General features: G+C 38.3%; 1 protein-coding gene across 2 annotated transcripts in view; it reads left to right on the top strand.

Annotated features, from left to right (window-relative positions):
* The window catches only part of LOC136422090 (spondin-1-like), a 75,687-nt gene that overhangs the window by 1,114 nt on the left and 51,865 nt on the right, over positions 1-22,708 (top strand). The window lies entirely within an intron of this gene.

The raw sequence follows: 22,708 nt of genomic DNA, 5'->3' as shown, positions 1-22,708 counted from the left end.
GCGCAGGCCGGGGAAAATTTACGGGCTCTTCTGGGAAAGGGCTTGCATTGAGTGTTTTATCTATTCTAGTGAAAAACTCCCTAAAATGTGGTCTTTCCAACCAATTGTTTCACATTATGGTCCTTTTGGGTTCTAGTTGAGACTTACTAGAAAAAAAATAAACTACAGAATTTTATTAATTTCAATAACAGAAGAGAATTATCATCAATGGGAAAATGGTAAAAGAAAGTGATAATGCGATTAGCAAAAAGATTTCACTACAACAGGGGGATATAGATTATATCAAATCTGGAGATGTAAAATAAAGAAAATGATGACTGTATCTCTGAAACTCAGTTACCAATTCATTACTTACATGAAGTTAATTACATTAGCTAAAATGGCGTTCAAGATATCATAGATCTTGAAACTTTTGCTGTGGTTTTATTTTCATAGTGACTCCTCCACCGCAAATTTGTGACGCTGCAAATATGCTTTCCAACGTATTACTACCGTACTTGAGAATTGCTTCAACCGTGAATTTAAAACACCATGAAAACCTCCTTTCCCTCCTACTGTGAAATAAAACCATTGCAAAGGTAAATGTGTTTACAGTAAGAAAACAGATCTAGATGAACTCCTAGTTATTACAGCTGAAGAAAAAAACGATTGCGTACTTCCGCTGCAATAAGGATGTGGCTTTTCTAGCTAGAGAACCACTGGTAGTTTATAGGCCCACCCTAGAAGTGGTCTGTTTGATCAAACTTTATCTCACTTCCTGGATCTATCGTGGAAGGCCGTATATCGTCTTTCGGGGGTTATCTAAAGTTTAAACCAGTCACGACTATCGCTATTAATGCGTAAGTCACAGGATTCCCCTGGCAGCACCATATTTTATTCCCCATCCCCTGGTATCTAGTAATCTTGATTTATCGTGGTTGAAACTAATTTGAAGTCATAGCGAGAGGGTGTATCACAGTGCAAGCAAAACATGCCCTGAGCAAGATGTGTTCATGTTTAAATACATACAGTTTTGAGAGTGAGACATAAGTTTCTTTTTCGTTGTGAATGAATCTTTGCTAGTGCTTAAAACGAAAATGTCAGGGTAATTTTGTTATCTTGGGAAAAAGGAATTAGTTGAAACAGAGCAACATGGGTAAAAATTACATAAAATTTTGACGATTACCTACCAAAGTTTTGGGTACTCAAATTATATTGATTAGTACAAGTGAATTATTAGGTCACAAGTATAAGTAAGAGATTTTTGTACAACCTCAACTGTTTTTACAGCTCGTAAAGTTGTTACGAGTGATTCTCTTTTATTGGGGTTGTAAATATACAATCCTAAAATCCCACCTTATATCTGACCCAGGGAAGTTAAGAATGTAGGCCTGTGATTTGGATACATTTTACATCCGCTTCAAGCTGGCTAAGTATGTAACACAAAAGGATGTTTCTTTTCTTTGTGGTCCCGTCTTTGTCTTCATAAACCAGCTTGTTTTGGCAACTGACTTTGACAAGATCAAGTTGCATTGTTGTGAAAACATTGAATTTCTACACAGATTTTTGCTTCAGTGGCGACAATACAAATAACTCTTACATTTTGAACACATAAAGGAATTAAAGAAGACTTTTTGTAAACTTTGCTAAGATTAGGGTGTCCTCTATTGTACTGGGGTTATCCAAATCAATTTTTTCTATCAAAACAGTAAGCACAACTTGTGTGTAGTTTTTGTTTTCTGTAAATAAATCTATAGTTAAGCCTGTGTCACTGTGTTAGGGTATGGGGGAGGGGGGTTTGTTTACTATATGATACATGTACAAAGATGTACCTTTGCTAACATGTATTAAGTCTAGACCATTTGAACTGTCAGTGCTAAACGACCTGGAGGGCTTACAGAACAACCTAACCTACCTAGCGCATAGTGATCTAGACCTTCAGATCAGGGCAACCTAGCCTAGTATAACCAGGGGAAAAATGAGACCCTTTATGCTGATTGGTCAATATCTTAAACTCAATTAAGTTAGAGCGCCCTGCACTAGGAAGGCACAGGAGGAGTCCGATCTCTGTCATTCTTGATAAAGATAAAGTCAAAACCAGTAGAATTCCGTCTCAGCGCTGTCATTGTCCCAGAGCTACGAATGAAAATTGTCAGTGATTTCATTACATATATAACTTAATTCTTTGTATATCATTTGTTTCAGCTTTGCAAAAACAGTACAAAAGCGTACGTCAAACATTCTGTTTTGTGGACGTTTTTTAGAAAGGCATTTTGGAATCTCAGGCAAAAAATTTGAATGTTTCAACCTCACTCAAATGTTACACAGAACCACCATTTTCCTCATAACTTTGTAGGTTTCTCCAAGTCACTTTCAGTGGCATTTCCTGCAAGTTGACCACCTCTGCCATTAGAAGTGTACTAATTAGGGCAAAATAACATCCAACATGTAATTATATACTCTCACGTTACCATGTAATGGACTAAACATGTTTTCTAACAATGATTGTTCTAGCTTCTTGTACTATTTTCTGGACTATACAGTTACATTTTTGCTTAGTTTTAAAAAGAAGGTGTAGTAGAGATAGTAGAGAATATCTTAAGGGTATGTACACCTGTGTTAAGGTAGGGTTACAGTGCAGGTGTGCACAGCATGGTGTAAGCCCTCTAGCAATGTTTGTGCTTTGGATCCAGAAAGACCTCCTTAATGCTTAAGGCGCCTTTTGTACTGTGAGCTATTTAAAAATACAGAACTGGTAATTATAACTTTTCTGCTTGAGGCGGACAGAAAACTGCCCAGTTAGATTAGATCATGAAGTTTGGACACATTTTGTTGTTTTTATGTGTTTTATATTTTCTTTTCATTTTCAAAAATCTACTTTTACTTTTTACCCTGCAAGTGACTGTTGAAACAGTCTGTTTAGTGCTGATTGTTGGTCTTATAATTATATGTATCATAAAATTCATTTATTTTAAAAAGTCGTTCATTTTGGACAGCTCAGGTGTTGGGTTTGATGCCCCAACAAAAAGATACCGTAAGTCTTCAAATGTTTGCTGCTGTTTTATTTTCTCAGAAATCATTTTCGTGAAATCATATCTCCACGAATATGTGTTATGTAATTCTACTGTGCTACTACAGAATTGTTTCAACTGCAAACTTCCAACTTTGCACTTACCTCATTTGCCCTTCTACCGCGAAACTAAATACATTTACAGTAGTCGATATCAAAGAGTGGAGAAATAATACAGTGATATGATTATAAAGCAATGTTGTGTTTGATGTATATTTTTTGCTGGAGGGCTGTTATTATGGATGTACTTATGCTTAGGATCAGGGTATGGGGTCAACATACTATAGGCATCATACTGAAAATGTAGTAGAGCAATGGCACAAAGCCAAGGGAACAGTTTGAAATGGCTGTAGGTTCTGCAAAACGAATGTTGTCATTTTTCTCTATGTTTTATTCACTCCTATTGAGAGGCCAGAGTGAAAATGGACACGATTTGTCACTGCCCAAATGGCAATAGAGATATCCGGACAATATCGGCTCCTTGAAAGTGGTCATTCGGCAAGAAGTATCCAAATATTTCATTCTCCTTGCCAAATTTTACTTGCTTTTCCAACAATGGTTATTGTGATTGAACGTAAAATCTGACAAAGACTAGGGTATACATTTATCTATTGTTAAAAATGTAGGTATTTCAATGCGATCAAAATGTCTGCCAGTACAATTGGAGATTCTATCAGCACAATCGGCAGTTCGACCGGTATGTGTACGATCGCAATCTTTACCTGCATGCAGGTATTCTGTAGAATTATGCAAGTTGCAATCTTGACCATAACATGTAACGGTTACATGTACTAAATTTACAATAATTTCTTTGAGACTAATAGTAATATAATGTACTACTACTAAGTCTTTTTTTAATGTGGCTATTTTTCTGGCCTGTTGTGCGAAAAGATTAGGTTAAAGCTAACTCTAGTGCGAAAAGTAAGATTCTTTTTGATGTTATTCAAAACTTTGGAGCAAGTCGAATTGTGGGACACTCCCACGGTTTTGCGTACAGAAGCGCACAGCTGGCCCGTGTCATCGATAATTGGACCCCTAGCGAGATGGCGGCAGGAAAAATGGTGCCACACCACCCAGGGAGCATACCAACTGCTGAGCAGCCATTTGGGAAAATGTGTGTCCTGTATTATCAAGGCAAAAATAGGTGTGGTGACTTTTTATAAGAATTTACCCATAGAGGATGGAACATTTAAAGCATATTGTGCATAATGCCATTTTTTCCAGTTTCTTGGTAATGCTTTAATCTGGTTCCGAATTTTATTTTTTGGTAATGTTTGCACCTAAGCTAAAAATTTAGGCGCACAGAAACAAGTGCACAACATGGAATAAACAAAAAACTGTCGGCCAAACCTACCAACACAGTTTCGAGGTTTGAAAAATTTTGATAAACCCAAATTCTGTATGTAACATCAAAAAAGTCGGATTTGTTTGGTTTAGTATTATTCATATCTCCATTAGTTATGTACAATTTTCACAATTCCTCCAACAGTCCAAGGATTATACAATTAGTATTATGGGAATTTTTTATGTCACTAAGAGAATATAATCAGCTTTAGAAATATGATGAATCAAAATTGGAATCTGTGCATAGATGTTCCTCTGAGGAGTAATGTAAATATTCCGAAAAACATTTGCAAAATCCATATAATACTGCTGTGGTCAGCTTTTCCCACAAATGGGTTGATAAATGTCTCCGAAGGGGAATTTAACCATGTGCTCACCAATGACATTTACATATGAGGGCTCGAAGTTTCATTTTTGGAAATAGCTGCACTCAGGTGCACCCAACCAACAAAATTAGGTGCACAGAAAGAATTTTGGATGCACCAAAGTTAGTACTTCAAATACAGCGCAACAAAAGGTTAGATTGCTTTTTCTGCTACTGACTGTTGACTGATTTTTTTTGGTGGTCCCTTACTAGTAGATGATTTTTCCCATTGACACAAGCATAACGAATCCTGTCTATATTTTATATAATGACCACCTGTCTACATAGACCAGATTTTATCGGTCCCCTGAGTGGTCTTCTTGGGCAGTTTTGGCAGTAATTCACAGTCAGAGCTCACAAATAAATTTGTAAGTTCCAATGACACACTTTTACAGTCTGATTTTTTTTGGTGGTCCCTTGGATGATTTTTCCCATTGACACAAGCGTTAAGAATAAGAATCCTGTCTATATTGTATAAACTGACCACCTGTCTACATAGACCAGATTTTATTGGTCTCCTTAGTGGTCTTCTTGGGCAGTAACTTCACAGACAAAGCTCACAAACAGTTCAAGTTCCAACGACACACTTTTGCAGACTGATTCATTCCGTACATAAAAGTAACTAACTGCCAAGTCTCGGACAGGCCACAACTCTATCCACCGTGAGAGGCAATAAAACGCGGATCAATTGCACTGCCATTAAATCACGGCAGGCTATCGCTCCGAGGTGGTTGGCACAATTTGGGGGGTTTGTTTTCCGGGTAACGGCCATACGGCTGCGCCAGGATGAATCACCCTTTGGAGACGGATAGCTCACATTATTCGTGGGTAAAAGCAGGCCGTGGTGGTATTATATCCGATCCTCTGTTTTAGACGACACAAGTCTAATTTCTTTGTTCTCGAAGTTTTTAAAAACCTTTCAATATCCTTTAAATTTGACCATGTATAATGTGCATTTTTAGGTCGGAAAAACCAGAAGCTAGGACAGATTTTCAACAGGGTCTTTTAAAAAACAAATATTTTAGAATTGAACCCAATATGAATATGAGGACTTAAAATAAGTGACCTGCAACCTGCAATGAGATTAAGACAATTTTTAGTAGAAACATACAGTTTAGCTGATATATTATAGAAAATATGAACAGAATGAAGCCCTGCATGTGAAAATACCATAGTCAAGAGGACAAACACTATACATGTTTCCATCCCTTAAAACAAATATTTTCAACCTTTAAGATTCTGCAAGCACTTCAAGACTTTACAATGCTCAATTGTGAGGAACGCAGCAAATTTTCCGTTACTTCCGTTTCAGCAGGCAAAACTTGTGTCTACTCTTACAGCAAATAACCTGAACAAACACTCCAGATTCCTTGTCCCCTTTCTTGCGACTCACCCCCACTTCTCGAGTATTGTCCATTCTTGGATTGTTCGTCGCCACTGTGTTGTTGCCATGACGATGGCCAGCAAGCGTGTTTGCTCTCCAGAGTGACTTGTCAGAAGTTCTTTGCAGTAGAGACAGCTGAGCTACGGTAAAAGTGCTTAGTTTGGACATAAGGAATTATTTCTGTTGCGTCAGCTACTGTAAAACTGAATCTTTTTTAGTAGATATATTGTTCAGGCTTGTTTTGTTGGTCTTTTGTGGCTTTTTGTGCATTTCTGCATCTTTCTCTAGAGGTAGATGATGACAATTATCAATTGTTAGTTATCATACATCCAGAGATTTGCGTTTAGATGGGATGATGAATCATCACTAATTTTATCTCTATCTCTATCTTAAGTTCAATTTCATTGTTTGACAAGAAAGGAAACAAGTATGTTAGATACTTCCACCCAAAACGGAATTTTGGGTGGAAGAATCTAAAGAAGTTATTCATTGCCAAAAATGATGTGACTCAGTGTCTTTTTGCTTTTATCAAATCAGTGTGATATTTGGGAATTTAGACTTGTTGACATATATATATTTTTCCCAAACTTGACAGCATAGCCAGACAGTACTGACTGGAATCTTCACTGAAAAAGTCATATGGCAGAGCAACTCAGCAAGATCAAACTCAGACATATTCAGAGTCATAACCAAAGTCTAACTTGACATGCTTTTAAATTTTTATTTTAGTGACTCGGAGCGACTTTTGCGAATTTCTTCGCAAATGACGACTAAAATTTTCCTGAGATTGAAGGTCACACCGAGTCAGGTCTAAAGCTGAGACATATCCCGGGTAACGCGAAAGATTGTATCTACTTGAATCAACATGAATTTTATTGAGAAGGTCGCGAAGAGAGCAAGGTCATGCGCCGACTTGAATTTTCTTGAGAAGGTCTCACAGAGAATATGGTCATGATCAGCTCTCATTTCTCGCCATTTTCTTTAAAAACTCTGACTTGAATTTTGCTGAGGTCACGGAAAGAGCAAGGTCATGATCAGCTCTCAAACTTAGACACATTTTTCTACATTTTCTGCGCAAACTCTGACTTGAATTTTCCTGCGAGAACGTCACACAAAGAGCAAGGTCATGATCAGCTCTCAAACTTAGACATATATTTGCCATTCTTTGCGAACGGAACATTTGTTGCCATTTTCTTCACAAACGCCGACTTGAATTTTCCTGAGAAGGTCGTGCAGAGAGCAAGGTCAGCTCTCGGAATCAGACACGTATTCGGGTTGAGGCGGTGCATTAATGACTCTCGGCACGCGATGTTTGATGCACTTAGGGCGAAATGTTGAGGGTAGGCACAGCTTCCTGACCTAAGGTGAAGCTTATCCTTTTATCAGAGTTCTGTACAGTGATGGTGCCACACTGAAGGCCTGTTTGTACCCTACTTTGAACCTAGAGAGCTTTTAGCATAGAAATGGTGCCTTATGGCAAGGTCACCTTGGCGGGTACTTTCATGGCTTTTTGTGAAAATGGAAGAGTCATAGAAAGAGGGTCTGCATTGCTCTTTTCTGTAAAGCGTAGGCAGCGTATTTTTACGTCCCGTAATTCGTAGGGAGAGCCGTCTTATTCACATATATAATTCGTAGTGAGGCCACCAAATTTTACGTAATTGCCTTTCTCAATTTTAGCATAGTATGTAGGAGGGTTTTCTGAATTCAGCATAAAGTGTTGTCAGGACCCCATGGCCACATGCAGACCCTCTATCTGAAATGAATCGTTTTGGGTATCAGGGATTGGGGAGGTGGGCAAAACAGTGATTGAAGTGGTTATGACTCATAATTATGATTCTTACTTAGGATGATGTGAATTTTTTTAATGCTAGCACACATTACAGTTGGTTCATGTACTGTCTGCCATAGGGATAGTGCATTACAAATTAAGTTCTTGACACCCTGAACAGTTACACTAAATATTACAGAAAATTCATGAACATTCCTAAAAGCATTTTGTATTAAGGCATTGGGAGGTTCTATTGAATAAAGCATCCATAGTACTAGCACTACTGGCCTTAAAGCATTTGCCATAACCTTAAATCCAACTAACCTCCAATCTAAAGCTTTAGGTTAAAAAAAAGAGAAGCCCAAAATGCAAACGACATTCCAATTTTAAAGTCTGTGCCTAAATATCAAAAGTTTTCAACAGACTTTTGCCTTAGACTAAATGCTCAATCCTTTGTTTGAATGTAAATTTCTAGAAGCCTCTAATATGTTAAACACAGTTTACAAACATATTGTACATGTACATATCTTTCAAAGTTAGCCTGTTAAGACATAATCAAAATACATATTGAATGTATCAAAGTTTCCGTTTTCGTTAAATTAAGGACTAAAACCCTGAAATCCTGACTGATAATGTACCCATGATGATGTAAACCCCTGTGCTTAATTATTCTGGCCATAATGGACAAAAGATCAGGTAGATCCAAGAGGAATAAGAACACTAAAATGACATCATCCTCATAGGACTGCAATACATCACACAAATGTATCGCACGATTTATTGTCATGTATTATTCAAGACTTATCCATTTTTCAAATGATTAAAGCTAGCCTTGGTTGTGACAAGGATAACGAGAAATATGGGACAATCTGATATAGAGGATATTGGTTTTTATGACAACAATTTGGCAGTGCGGGAAAGCAATGTTAGATGACATATTGTAGCATATGTGATAAGAATTGTTTTAGTACCGTAGATCTTGGAACTTTCGCAGTGGTTTTATTTTTGTGTTTTTTTGGGTTGACCTCTCTACTGCTCTGACCCTGTGAATTAACAGGGTCAAAACATAAAAAAAACTCCTTTCCCCTTCACAAAATAAAAACCTTGCAAAATTACAATAAAACTTAATTATTGTTATCAGGGACTGGACTTTTTACAACATTTATTGCCTTAACTTATACATTTTCTGATCTTTTGTAGTACACAATGACACAATGTTGATTGCAAAAAGAGAAATTGCCCAATAGAAATTTCTTCGCAATCATAGAAAAAACAGTCTGTTTTCATGACAAAACGTTTTTGAGTGCTTGTAATATATGACTGTAAGCTTAAAAACTTCTGTTGTTTCGATACCATATTCTAAAGCTTACCCATTTGCTTTTCTGTGCTTTAAGTTTAATATACTGACAGTGATAATCTACCTTTATCATCAAATTGAATGGAAAGTGGGACAAAGAAAGCCATGCAAATGGGATACCAAATCTTTTATCAATACATCGCTAACAAAGTTGCTAAAAGTTGCTCTACACTTTGGATCATTGTGATGCCTGTGCAACACTGACACAATTTATATGTAGATTAATTTTGCACCCAATCCCCAAATCTATTAATTCTGAATGAAGCCATCTATAGAGCTACATCCAACTTGGATATCCCGAAAGGGAATCTTACAGCTTTGAAGTGAGAGTTGATTGGAATAAACCTCGGAGTCCATAAATCACTTTCACTTGTGTCTATGATTACTGACCCCTCAGATCAATAGTGTATCGAAAACCCTGAAAACTAGGTCATCATGCTTTTAACAAACTTTTTACCTCAGTGGAAACAGAGGTATTGTTTCCGGTCTGTGTATTTGCTTGTCTGCCGTTGCTTTGCTTTTTTCACCTCCATAATCTTTAATGGTCCATCCCAGATTGTATCTGATATGATATCAGATTAGATACTGGAGTATAAGTTAGCAGAATCGTAAGCAAAAGTTACAGTACTGTAACAGATGCGTGAGTTTGATCAATTAATTTACATATCATTAAAAGATATTTATACCACCTACTTATCAACCATAATTAAGACCATGGTATGAATAATATTCCTCTAAGCCATCATGTAATTTCGATGTAAATTTTTGGCGGCACTCATTAGATGTTGGATTATCTTTTAATAAGCACTTAGTCTATCCCATATTCATAATCCTATTTGATGAATTTCACTACTCTAAGATTATGGCTTAACTGAAGTTTAATTTACTTCGTGATATCGTCTTTAAACCCAATGTTATATGTCTAGTAATTTTTTTATCTTTTATGGCATGAGCTGCAATGGTAAAATGTTATCCCCACCTATAATTTGAACTTGATTGTCAAAACTTGTTAAGGAAAGCAAAACCGGGAGTCATGCTGCAGTACTATGGAAGCCGCTAGGAGGTCTGTAACCTAATAATTTCCTCATTTTCCCAACACCTACCAGCATACCAAATATTCATATCAAATTTTAAAGATCCATCCACATATTCCCGAGTAACGCTGTTCACAGAGAGACAGACAAGCACGCATACACAATAACGTATAATTATGATGTCTTCATCTCCTCTCTTATTGGATAAACAGTTAATTTTGATTGACAGACAGGGTCGGTCTACGGAGGCCTCAAAGCGTAGAACAAGTACTACATTCTGCTCAACCGTAACATCAGAATGCCGTCTTTAGTTATTACATCTTGAATCTGTTTCTTGCTGCAAATGTCAAACGTAAATGGCAATTTGATGTTGAAGCAGCCAGTTGTGCCGTTATTGGAATAAATTAGACGGCGGTAGTACTGTAGTTGATGGTTTTGTGGTACATATATCATGGCATGTGAGTATATTGTTATAATGTGAGAACTCACTTAAAATCATGGCCAGAGTTTTTGTAGGCTCACGAAACTAAGGGGATTATCATACGGCACGATTTTGCATGGTTTTAAAATCCTAAAAGTATGCAGTTATTACGCAAGGTGCTAAACAATGTTAGAAAATTTCGCTACCATAAAGATTTCAGCATTTTTTTGTTTCCATTTTTTTTACCCTAATATTGCTACATTGGTTGCCTTTAAAGCAGTCATGCAACGATGCAAAACTTGTTCAAATTCTTCTTTCACAACATTTGTTGCAAACCTGACATCTGGCCAGCAAAACTGATAAGATCTTTACTGTCACAGTTACTGTCACACAGTAATACAGTTAGATCCCCAATTACTTTGACCTACTTCACCATCTAATCCACTTGTAAAGATCTTAATCTAAATGTAATGTCATCCTTTATGATTATGCTACAATAATCCTATTTGTGTTAATAAACAATGATCTCTGTACTTGTATTTTAAGGAAATGACACTGATGTAGTAATGATTATGAAAATGACATCAGGGGCTACCAACAACTGGAGAAATTACATTAATTTGATAAGTTAGAAGTGAATGTAATTCTATAGATTCTGAATGCTTAATTGCTAAATGTGCATTCTGTTAAGTTATTATCATAATGACTTAACCATTGGAAAGGTGTAACAACATAATTCATATCTACAATGTATTAGGGCCATCCTTTCTAGTTTTATGGGGCTCCCATATCCCACCCTCACCAACATTTACTGTAAATTCATTTATTTTCGCGGGGAGTTGATTTTGCAGTAGAGGGGGAAAGGAGGCTTTTTTAAGTTTGCGATTGAAACAAGTTTGTAATTCAGTAATAATACATTGGAAACATGTCAGGTCACCATAAAAAGGGTGGAATTAAAACAACTGTGAACATTTTAAGATTTACAGTGCTTTATGAATCACAGTGAGAAAGTAAAGTTATGAGACCCATTTCCCAATATACTATAATTATAGTACAATGTACGTCCCCTTAAACTCTAGAAGCTCCTTTTTGCATATATGAAAGCTCTTAAGGTGTTGTTTCGTCTTGAAATATCCCCAAATATCGCCTGATTTATCGCTGAAAGAAGCGACTGCAGTGACCCCTGCAAACTTTTTTATGCAGCTCGTCTGTCAAACCTTAAGAGACGCATCCACTGTACAGGGGTGACAAATCTCGCGAAATGATTCCCTGACATCACGATCAGAAATGCGGAACGAGACGGGATGAAAAACAAGCGCCCCAGGACACACGATCAATGATGCATCTCTCTTGGCAACCTTGCGGCTCTGATCTATGTTCGCAAGACAGCGAGCGTTACAAATCATTACCTTGTTAGGCCAAAGAAAGTTGAAGCTCTACATGAAAAGGCAGCCATGTACGGTAACATGAAATAAATCACATGTCAGTCAGCAAAATTTATTCTCCTTCTGTTGCCGTGCTGGAAAACAAAAGTGACCATATCAATTTCGGCCGTCCTTTTGTCCGTGAAAGGCGATAAATTGTTGTGAAAGATTAACATTTGCGTAACTGTCCGTAACCGAAAGTTTGCCGACTAAAGGTTGAGCGATGTACAGTCTTATCTTTGTCTCCAGATGCACTTCTTGACAGATTGACGACTTAAGTAATGAAGAGATAGACAAAGCTGCATTCCTTATACTGAAAACCTTCAAGATGTTAAGATAAGATTATCATGAAACAGGTAACCTTGAATTCAAAGATCTTACATTGGGTGCGATACCTAAGGCTTCAGGAATAGATTGACCGTCTTGCTTCTATCAGTCTAGCATGCCCTACCTCCAGGAGAAATCTTAAGATGTTTAGATAAGACTGTCAAAGAAACATGTAACCTTAACACAGCTGAAGTTCTTGAATTGCATAAGTATGATACTTTAAGGAATAAATTGACCTTCTTCTGTTTCTGTCAGTCTTTCACGCAATACCTCCAGAACTTTAAGATGTTTAGATATAAGACTGTCAAAAGAACACGTAACACATTAACCTTACAGCCGAAGTTCTTAGATTGAGTACCATACCTCCAGCAATGAATTGACCGTCTTGGAGATCTGTTTTTATCAGTAAATCACAGGTTGCCTCCTGGAGAAATCTTCCCTTACCCATCCATATCTGTAACACCATTTTCTGATATCCTGAATTGCTGGGGTGAAAAGCCAGAAATGTTCACTTATCTCTGTTGATTCATGTAGAGGTCTCCGTCCATACATTACGCAGAAGCCTATACATTGTATATCTTGTAAAGAAGGGCAGATTGTTATTCGTGTGTGCAGCATTAATATACTGCTATTTTAGCAGGGATCTAGTTTTCCGGTAGAAGGGGAAGGGAGGTTGATTTTTAATGCTGAATTCATCGTAAATCATTTATAGTAAATTTATAGACATGGCGCGAGGTCAAAAGCCAGATTGCCCAAAATCAGAATGGAGACCCATGGCTAGGTTTTGTTGGTATTCACAGACTAGTTTGGCCAGACACCCCTTGAAAATACAATCAATCTTTCCCAAAACCTTTTTTGCAGTAACATTGACAATTTACCGTTATCTGTTACGAGCCATAGGAGAGCTGGAAGCAGTTCACCATTACTAGCACTTCCAGGGTCCCCCCATGCAGACCCTTGCCCTCATATATATGTTTATAATATATAACCCAGTACATTGACTAGTGCATTTTAGGTGCAGGTACATTTTGTAGATATCAGAAATCTTACCTGCACTAAACTGCATAATTATGCAGGTAGCTTCAAGGTCTGATATGTTAATTTTGACTGCCCAATGTTCAGTGTATTTTTTTGTATCGTACTCGGCTATCTCTTTCATGGATCTAGATTCATTTTCTTCAGAACTACACACTTGTTTTTTTTCTTTTAGTCCTGGCAAAATGGTGTATTTTTGTACTTAAATTGTAATTGTTACAGCAAATTTTTGTGTACATTACTATTGTGTACTTACAAAGCAGGAATAAAAAGGTAGGATACTGAATAATGTTACATACAGTACTGATTGCGTTACAATTAACGGATAACGATAACGGTGTCGCAAGGATAACGTATGGATAACGGTAACGTAACGCAACGATAACGTAACGCAAACGCGGTAACGCAACTTGAATAGCAGGCCTAAGGTCGGAAAATGCGTTATCGCGTTATTCTGACCTGCTACTGAATGCGTTATTTTGCGACATACGCTGCTATAATGAGGTGGGTTCAGGTTTCATGTTTGTTCTGCTACATTGTCATGAAAATGTATCGTAACAATACTTGTTGTTACGGCCGCATGTGGTCGTCAGAAATATGCATTAACGATGGTATGGTGAGATAAGAATTACAATTAAATTCGAAGCATTTCCAAGCACGAGACCTCAACAAAATAAATGAGGTAAAGCGGCAAGACCGCGACGCAATTTTCGCCCATCCATACTTCAACCCCAACGTGTTCATACAAGGCGCTGCACGCCGCGTTAGAAATATATCGGCATCGTAAAGTTCATTGTTTACTTTACCCACTCGTACTACATGTACATGAATACGGTATGTCACAACAGAATTAGTCCTGTACAGAAGATTTCTTGTTTACAATCTGCAATCCTTGTGTATTTTGTTGGGATCCTTTCGTGAAACAGCCGGGAGACTTGTGAAATCGGCTATCCTCGTTTCACGTTCGCTTATTCTCGTTGTCCGTCGTCAGCAAATGAGAGTGTTCTGTGTGCTCACGAGACATCACGATCTACGTCGGTAAAGTTCGGTGACAAGCTGAATATTTGCTTGCGAGGAGGAAAGACGACAGAAACATATATCGTGAAAAGTAACATGATTGTTGGGGAAACATCACGTAATTTGCTATATGCCACTGATGAAGTGTTGTTTAGAAAATTTGATCCAGAGATAAAGTCAAATTAATGCTTTTGTAAATGTTCATATCAGCATTGGTTTATCCAGATAGTTTAAAACTCCAAACTCTTATACACAACACGGGAGACCATTCCTCCCCAGACTCTCAGGCGCTCCTGTCAAAATTGATTGATGATCTCTCTTTGTCGCCGGCCTGATCAGAGGCGGGTGGTGGACGGTGCGCTTGTGTAGCGAACTTCTTCCACAAGAATTCTCACGCTGAAGACGCCCGGTCTACAATTAATTCTAACAGTCGATTGAAATGTGCTACCTAGGAGGGTTTTTTCTGAACTTGCTTGGTGCTACGAAGTTTGGTCGAAATGCTAGGAAAAGACATGTTATGTACATAAATATATATCGTGGGGAAATGTGCTCGGTCGGCTGAATTCTACCACTTCTATACAATGACGTCCTTGATTCTACTCGCTAAATTTCGCCGCCAGATTATTCCCTTTTGGCCAGGAGTCTGTTGGTGACTGGCAAACTCACTCATTTGGGAAAATTAATAATCTTGTTTGTTTGTCCTCTTTTCCATACACAGGTAGAGCATGCTTCAGTGGCTACTAAAAGTGTCCAAGGACGAATGCTACCAGCCGTTTTGTTCTATTATACAAGCGCGCACAAGCATGCGTGTGTTTTAAGTTTCGTCCTGTTGACGATATGTTGTTTACCCTAACACCACGTTCGAATCTTTCGGTTTCTACTAACATGCGTTTTATAAAACAAGGGATTAGTATGAACTATCATTATTATGTGACATAGTTCTCGCACTGCTCATAAAATGGCATTTCGCTCCACCTAAGTTAAATCAAGGATTATTTAACCTCCTTGAGTACATATTCCGTGTTCGTTTCACTCTTTTTTATCACCGCGGTTGCGCAAGAAAACCAATGCGTGAGGGGTGTGTCAAAGTAATTTTTCTCACATCTATTACTTACCGTTCGAAATTTTACACGACCAAGTTGATCATCAGCCCGGACTTGTTCTGGAAAAGCTTTTCCCAAACATTACGATCGACGCTCTTCTCTACTTGCTATGTCGTGACTTCTGAACTTGAAATACTAGTAAATTGTATTTGAGATAACTTTCTGTTCTGGAAATCTCAGCGCTACTATCCCCGTAAATCTGCACTGTTTCAAATCAGTTTGGATTGACAAATTAATGTACATATTTAGAATTACTATTGCAAAGCAGATTTGGATGGTGTGGTTTGTTTTAGCCAAACTGGCGGGGAAATTTTGGGTTTCTTCCTTTCCTCACGAAACAAAAATGCGATTGGAATACACATCTCAAAGTCTGTTCTTTTGCGATGTCACGTCGCAGAGTAAACAAAAGCATTGTCTAGACTGGAGTACAGGCGTCACTGGTGTGTTCTATTGTTTCACACTTTTTGTGGCGCGGCAGGACAGTATCATTTACGTTTGAAATTTGTAACAACCAAAAGTTCATTCCTTATCACTAGTCGACACCCTAACTCGTGTTGCCTGTTGTATTTCAATCTTTGTTGCATGCTATTCGCCACAGACTATTAATAGCAATGTATACGTAGGAGCGGTCTTCCTTTATTCATTACTATCACCAAGGAGGTTGAATATTTAACCTCCTTGTTATCTATCACCTTGTAACTTACCTTTTGTTATGTGTATGCATGCCGATATTGACTGTCGGAGAGAGCTTCCCACGGGGTTTTTCTTGCGAGACCTCTTCCCAAGGCTCTTCCCTATAAATTCCTTGTTCTGACGAAGTTTTGTTCTGGTTTGCGTTGCGTTTTAAACTTACCTTCTACTAACTCAAGCTGTGTTCTGTTCGACTTACACATGTTGCGTCAGGACTTACCTTTCAATACACGTCACGTTTGACATTTGAGGAACTATATGATATGTATCTAATGTTGGAAGAAATGTATATAACGACTCTAATAATTTTACAAAGAGGAAACGTCTTTGCAACAACGACGTCTGCTTAACGTAAACCAGAGAGTAAAGGTAAGTTACTGGTTAAGTTGCATCCGACGTCGAATATGGTAGTATTCATAATATTGGAAACCGAAAAGCAATTGGATCTCTTGTTAGTTGGCGCTGGCACGTTGCATAACTAACATCATTAATTCTACTACGTATCATTTCTAACATGTTTCACGTTACTACAACTGTTATGCGCTGTTGTTTATGAACAACACATTCATATTCTACGTCACACGACTCACACAAAAGGTAAGTAAGTTATCGATCATCTTTCGGCAGCCACTACATCTTGCCCGAGCCGCCATCGTCTACAAATGTTGGAAATACGGTAGGTACTGCGTCAGATATGAAAAAAAAATCGCTATATGATTTTATGACGTCTGAAAACATTTCCGTATTCTCCGATCGTGCAAAATGTAGGCTACAGACATGTACAAGTAGGAAAGTGGGAAATAAAACACATCGTACGGGGTTCATGCAATTCAGTCATTGGTCAGATCAAACCTCCTTGGTCAGATCGACATGACTTTCATTCTCATGTATCAACTGTATTCAGTTTATTCATTACTAAAGAAACACAATTTTTACGGAATTCAAATTTCACGAAATTCTGCACACGAGTAAGTTTTACGGAATACATACGGTCCTTACGTAAAATTCGTATGTTATGAATTCCGTAAAATATATGTATTCCGTAAAAGTCTTACGAACACATTATAGCGACATTGTCATTGTCGTCAAACACGAAGATGCTGACACGTATATGGACAATCACTCTTAGAACTGTTTATAACACAAACGATATTATACCAACAATATATCATCACATGTCAAACATAAAGTGGTGGACAAAAATCCGTGCAGAATGTTGCAACAACAATCAACGCGGTCCTTCTTTGAGACCATGCCATCAAAGAAGCCGCGCGTCGCTTTGCACGTGTCTATGAAATTGAAACATGCGGCTCGACCGTCGAAACAGCAAATTCATAGGGTTCCATTTTTGCTTCAATAAATTAAAGGTTGAGAAACGTGCTTGGCTTCACCAAGGAGGTTTCAATCTTGACGAAACCACCATGGTTTCCACTTCAAGGAGCGCGCTCAGATTTCATTTTTCACCAGGCGAGTTTTTTGGACCAGCGATTGGATAAATCTAGGTCAAAATTTGCATACGCAGGTTACGCGGGTTTGTTTTCCTATCCCGGAAGTGCGCTGCCATACAGCGCGGCACTCACAAATATCGTACACAGAAAGGAATACACTATGACTTATGTAAGTTTTTTTGAGGCCATATGCTTTCAAAACAGACACAGGACTAGTATTTCTCGCCCTGCCGCCTGGTGGTGTAACAATGAACGTAAATAAAGACAATTCAAACTCTACAACAATGAACGTAATTTTTCGGCCGCGAAACCTCATACCACGTCTTGTGAAGAAACTCTAGTCTAGTGGGTGTAACGTCAGTATATTACTAGCATACGATTATAATCACAACATGTCTTCTAAAAACAAAAGCAAGACAATCAAGCAAGCGTCTATCGCCATGGGATTCCAGAAACTGCCACCGGCGAAGCGGAAACCTTTGGCCGGGCGGACTAGCAAGCGCGCCTTGCGCGGTAGCAGCCCAGAAATCGCGTGTCGCGGTGGTCGGAGGCACACGCCGTTGTATGAAAACTTGCGCTACCAGATTTTCTGATCTGGTCTTATCCTTGATCTGATACATGAATTTGAAAAACATTTTATTACCACAGTGTTTCTATTTTATCAACATCATAGACGGTCAGCCGCCCATGTTCCAAGATCCAAACATCCACTTGACCTGGCTAGAACGCCGCTTTCACTGCGATCGACTGATTTTGTCAACGTTCAGGAGAACCTACTCGGAACTTAAAAACTAGAAATATGATTATTCAAAAACCGAAATTACGAGCATCTGCTGAAAATACTTGACAAAGGCTCCTTGGCTACACCGCCGACAGAGGCCCGCTGGGTAGGCGGGGCACTGTTTAAGTGATGTCGCCGCCCGCGCATATGAATGGGTAACGACCCCGATAACTTGCGTTATCGCGCATAGCTAATCAAGAGGCTCGGACAAAACTCACCCGCCCCAAATGCGTTAATAACGCATTGCCGTAACGCGATACTATCGCGACGATATCGCGACGGTAACGCGACGATAACGCGACGCTATCGCGATATCCGTTAATTGTAACGCAATCAGTACTGTACTATCTTTCTTCTCAATGGATAGCGTTTCAGTACCATGTATTGCTATACAGCATTTTTCCTGACTTATCTTGCCTTCAAGGAGCAAGGGCTATTCTCACATCATTGCCTGATTATTGGAAATAAAAAAAATCAATTCTTTATAACGGAAATACAAGGTTGTATCATCTTCCTTTTTACAGAGGCAATGCGAACTGACACTGACAACAAAACCATATTCATATTTCGAATTTACAGAGGAGTTTAAATAGCCAGTAATAAATTCTTTTGCTCCGGCCCAATTTTTTCCAATTTCTGTCCTATTGTGTCAAATGTAGCAAAACTAAAGCGATCAATATATCTCAATAGCTCTAAAACAGGCCTACTGGCTGCCCCAAACACAATTGACAAGTGTGCCCTGACCTGTATTGTACCATATTAGGTCGCTGACCCGACCCGATGAACCGTGACTGTAGAATTGCAACAGTTCAACCTTCACGCACAGATTTGGACTCAATGGGAAATCTGACCGTCACTGTGTCACAGGCAGTGGTAAAGCCCATATGTTATCCTCCCAATACTGGAACGGTCAAAAAAGGCATTGTTTCAACGCTCCCTGTATCGATCAATGCCTGTGAATATCATTCGTGCCTGGATAACTATTTCATGAATTGCACATTGGGGACATGATGGTAGCTTGATAATGAAATCTCCATAGTTTTATAAAATGTATCTTGTCTTTCATTGCTTGAATTGCAAGAACAGAAAAATCAGAATTTGTTTTTTGATTTCCTAACTAGTGGTCCAGTAGTGGAACATAATGTAGTCAAACCTTGATTCAGCAACTACTCAAGGTAGTGTAGAAAAATGGTTGCTGAGAACTATGTAAAAATGGACGGGATGGCTTTAGTGTGGCCAGTGACTGGACGTTGTTGCCTGCGTCAGGTGGTTGCCTGGCCAGGTTTAACTGTATTTCAGTCCAAGTACTCACACAGACAAGTAAAAAACACTTCACTCCTTTTGGGTAAGATAAAAATGATGGTCGATTCATTGTTGTGATGAGTTTCTTTCACAATATCTCTAATTTGTAAAGGAAGAAAGAACAAAAATACATTCTACATCCCAACAGTTGCAAAAATATTTTTTTTTGTACATGGCAACAAAAGAGAAGCATATATCGCCATAAAACTATGTACCACATGTAGTGATTTGATATGAGAAAATCATCCAAAAGTGGACCAGAAAATAATAACTGTTACTGTGAACTTCTTGCCCGAGTGTTTGAAGAAGAACGTTTTGCGTCATCGGAGCGTGAAGTGTACCAGACAAGAGCAATGCTCGGGGTTGTATCTATGATTTGCAGCTGCAGTGCTGTCATCTTTCTGAACAATAGCCGTCGGTCAAGTCTCTGGAGACACAGCAAACATGTCATCATCTTTGAAGGGTAGATTCACAGCTACGGTTGGGGGTAGAATTTGAGTTTAAAATGATTAACAGGGCTCTAACTATTTTTTTTCCACATTCCTTCCTGCACCGGACAAATTATAGCTGCACTCTGCTGGAAAAGTAGATTTTTTTAGTCAGTTAAACTCCTAAATGTATGTTCTGACACACCCTATATACTCTCATCTCCCGAATAAAATGTACCGGTACGTTTATTTTTTTCAGCTACAAAATCCACCCAGTATGTTCTTATTTTGGACTGTACGTTTATTATTGTTTTTGGAAAATGGGGGCTTTGCTAACCAGAGTATTTTTGCTTGTAGTTGGTAACTAGGAGACCCTGGTTCAAATCCTGGGTAGGGCATCTCGGTTGGGACTGCATGTCTTTTAGAAGGGACGTAAAATCACAATCATTAAAGGGGAAGGGCTAGCAACCCCTCTCTGTAAAAATATACCCTGCTACTGAAACAGCAAGGAAACTTCCTGCCCTGTATTCCACTAGCTATATATACATGTAGGGACTACCAGTTCAAGCTAAGGTGAACAACAACTAGTACTTGAATCACAATCTTTCATCACCCACTTTCACGTGTAACCACTCATAATGATGATTGCAGTCCTCAGAGTGTCGAAAATGATATACGATTTTCTTTGCAAGAGAGACTGTGATCTACTTCTGTACTCAGGTGCTAGTAGCTTATAGCTTGTCCTTCAAATGCCCTTCAAAATCTGTAAAATTCTGGGATGTACTCCAATAGACTACTAGTAATCCCATAGCCTTGCCCTCCATCAAAACGTAGAAATTCAAAATACGTAAAAATGCAAAATATTGGATTCACATGCAGCCGCTCTCTCATTGGTCAAACTGCTAATTGCCATACTGTCATTGGTTGAACTGCTATTTGTGATGGACAGTCAAAGAAAAGTAAGTTACCATCTTGTTGAATGTGATTATATAACATGACAAAATAGACTGTGAGCACAGACACGACCGGATGTACTTTTGTGACATTTGGACAATCTTGTGTTCAACTTTGCGATACAAAGAGTGTGCCAATAATACTTAACAATGAGTAGAGGATAGCAAATACTGGCGACCAATTGCACTTCATTAATAATTTACTGACAGCCCTCAATGTTAAATTAGAGCAGGCCGAATTAAAATTGCTCGGTTCACCTCAGACCCTCTTTATAGTTATATATAAGGCTTTTTTCCCCAACCCCTTATGAAATTCCTTTAACACAAACCTGGTCAATTTATGAATTTCAACATTCTGATTTATTAGACAATAAGCTACATGTAAATCACAAATCAAAGTACACATGTCAAAAGTTGAAGGCCCTTGACAACACATAAAGAATGTCCAACTTTGAGATATTACCCATAGTGCATCACACTACAATCAAGTGCTTAATGCACACTTTGATCCATGAACTAGCTTATTTGGAAGCGTTAATTAGCATGGATGTGTTGTAATTCTTGTGACATTTGTAGAAGGCTGCATGGCTGCAAATTGTTGGCTTTCTCCTCTTTGATATGTACCAGGTGTGGCATTTAGATGGATTGAATTATCATCCGTCACTGGTTCATCATAGGTTCCCACTTAGCCGATGCATTAATGTCAGCTTGTAGGTGTCACCCTGTTCATGCCGCATGCATCAAGCTGTTAGCAATAGACAGGAAAAATTATGAGACAAAACTCTGAATCTAAGGTAAGAAATGTGTAACAATCATACACTGTGTTAGTAGCAGAGGCCCAAGGACTGTGCCTTGTGGAACACAAGAAAGGCCTCAAGACACGTCAGGATAAAGTTATGAGACAAAACTAGAAGGTTGTAAGTAAGAAATGTGTTACTGTAACTCAACTGTTACTGTAAATAAATGTAACAGTAATAATAGCAGAGGCCCAAGGATTTTACCTTGTGGTACACAAGAAAGGCCTCATGAAACTTGTAATGAGTGGAATATTTATTGTAACTTTAGTGGAATGTATTGTAGTATTGATTATTACAGAAGAGACTTTTTCATTCGGAAAAGCTGGGATTGGAATCATTGAACGTTAGGTGAATTGTGTGCAACTAATTGTCCAGCTCTCACAATTCTGCCAGGTGCCTTAAGACTGTCCCCACAAAATAGTGTTTTATAGTGTTTTATAATGCATATCTGAAGTGTGCATATGCCTTGGTGATTACTGAGACTGCAATTTTTGTAGATCAGCCAATTTCACCATGGTTGTCTCAGGGCACATACATGTATACTTGGTAGACTTATGACAGTTAACGTTATATTGTTTTATACAATTCGAAAAATTATTCAGATGTAAGACAAAAAAAAAACTGTAACGACACTAAGTCTTGATTAAACAGTGTGAACCAAACAATCACCTTGAGACGGCCT

Source organism: Branchiostoma lanceolatum, chromosome 16 (assembly GCF_035083965.1).
Source record: "Branchiostoma lanceolatum isolate klBraLanc5 chromosome 16, klBraLanc5.hap2, whole genome shotgun sequence".
Lineage (NCBI taxonomy): Eukaryota > Metazoa > Chordata > Leptocardii > Amphioxiformes > Branchiostomatidae > Branchiostoma > Branchiostoma lanceolatum.
Note: the sequence above shows the minus strand (reverse complement) of the source record. Positions and strands in the feature narration are given on the sequence as shown.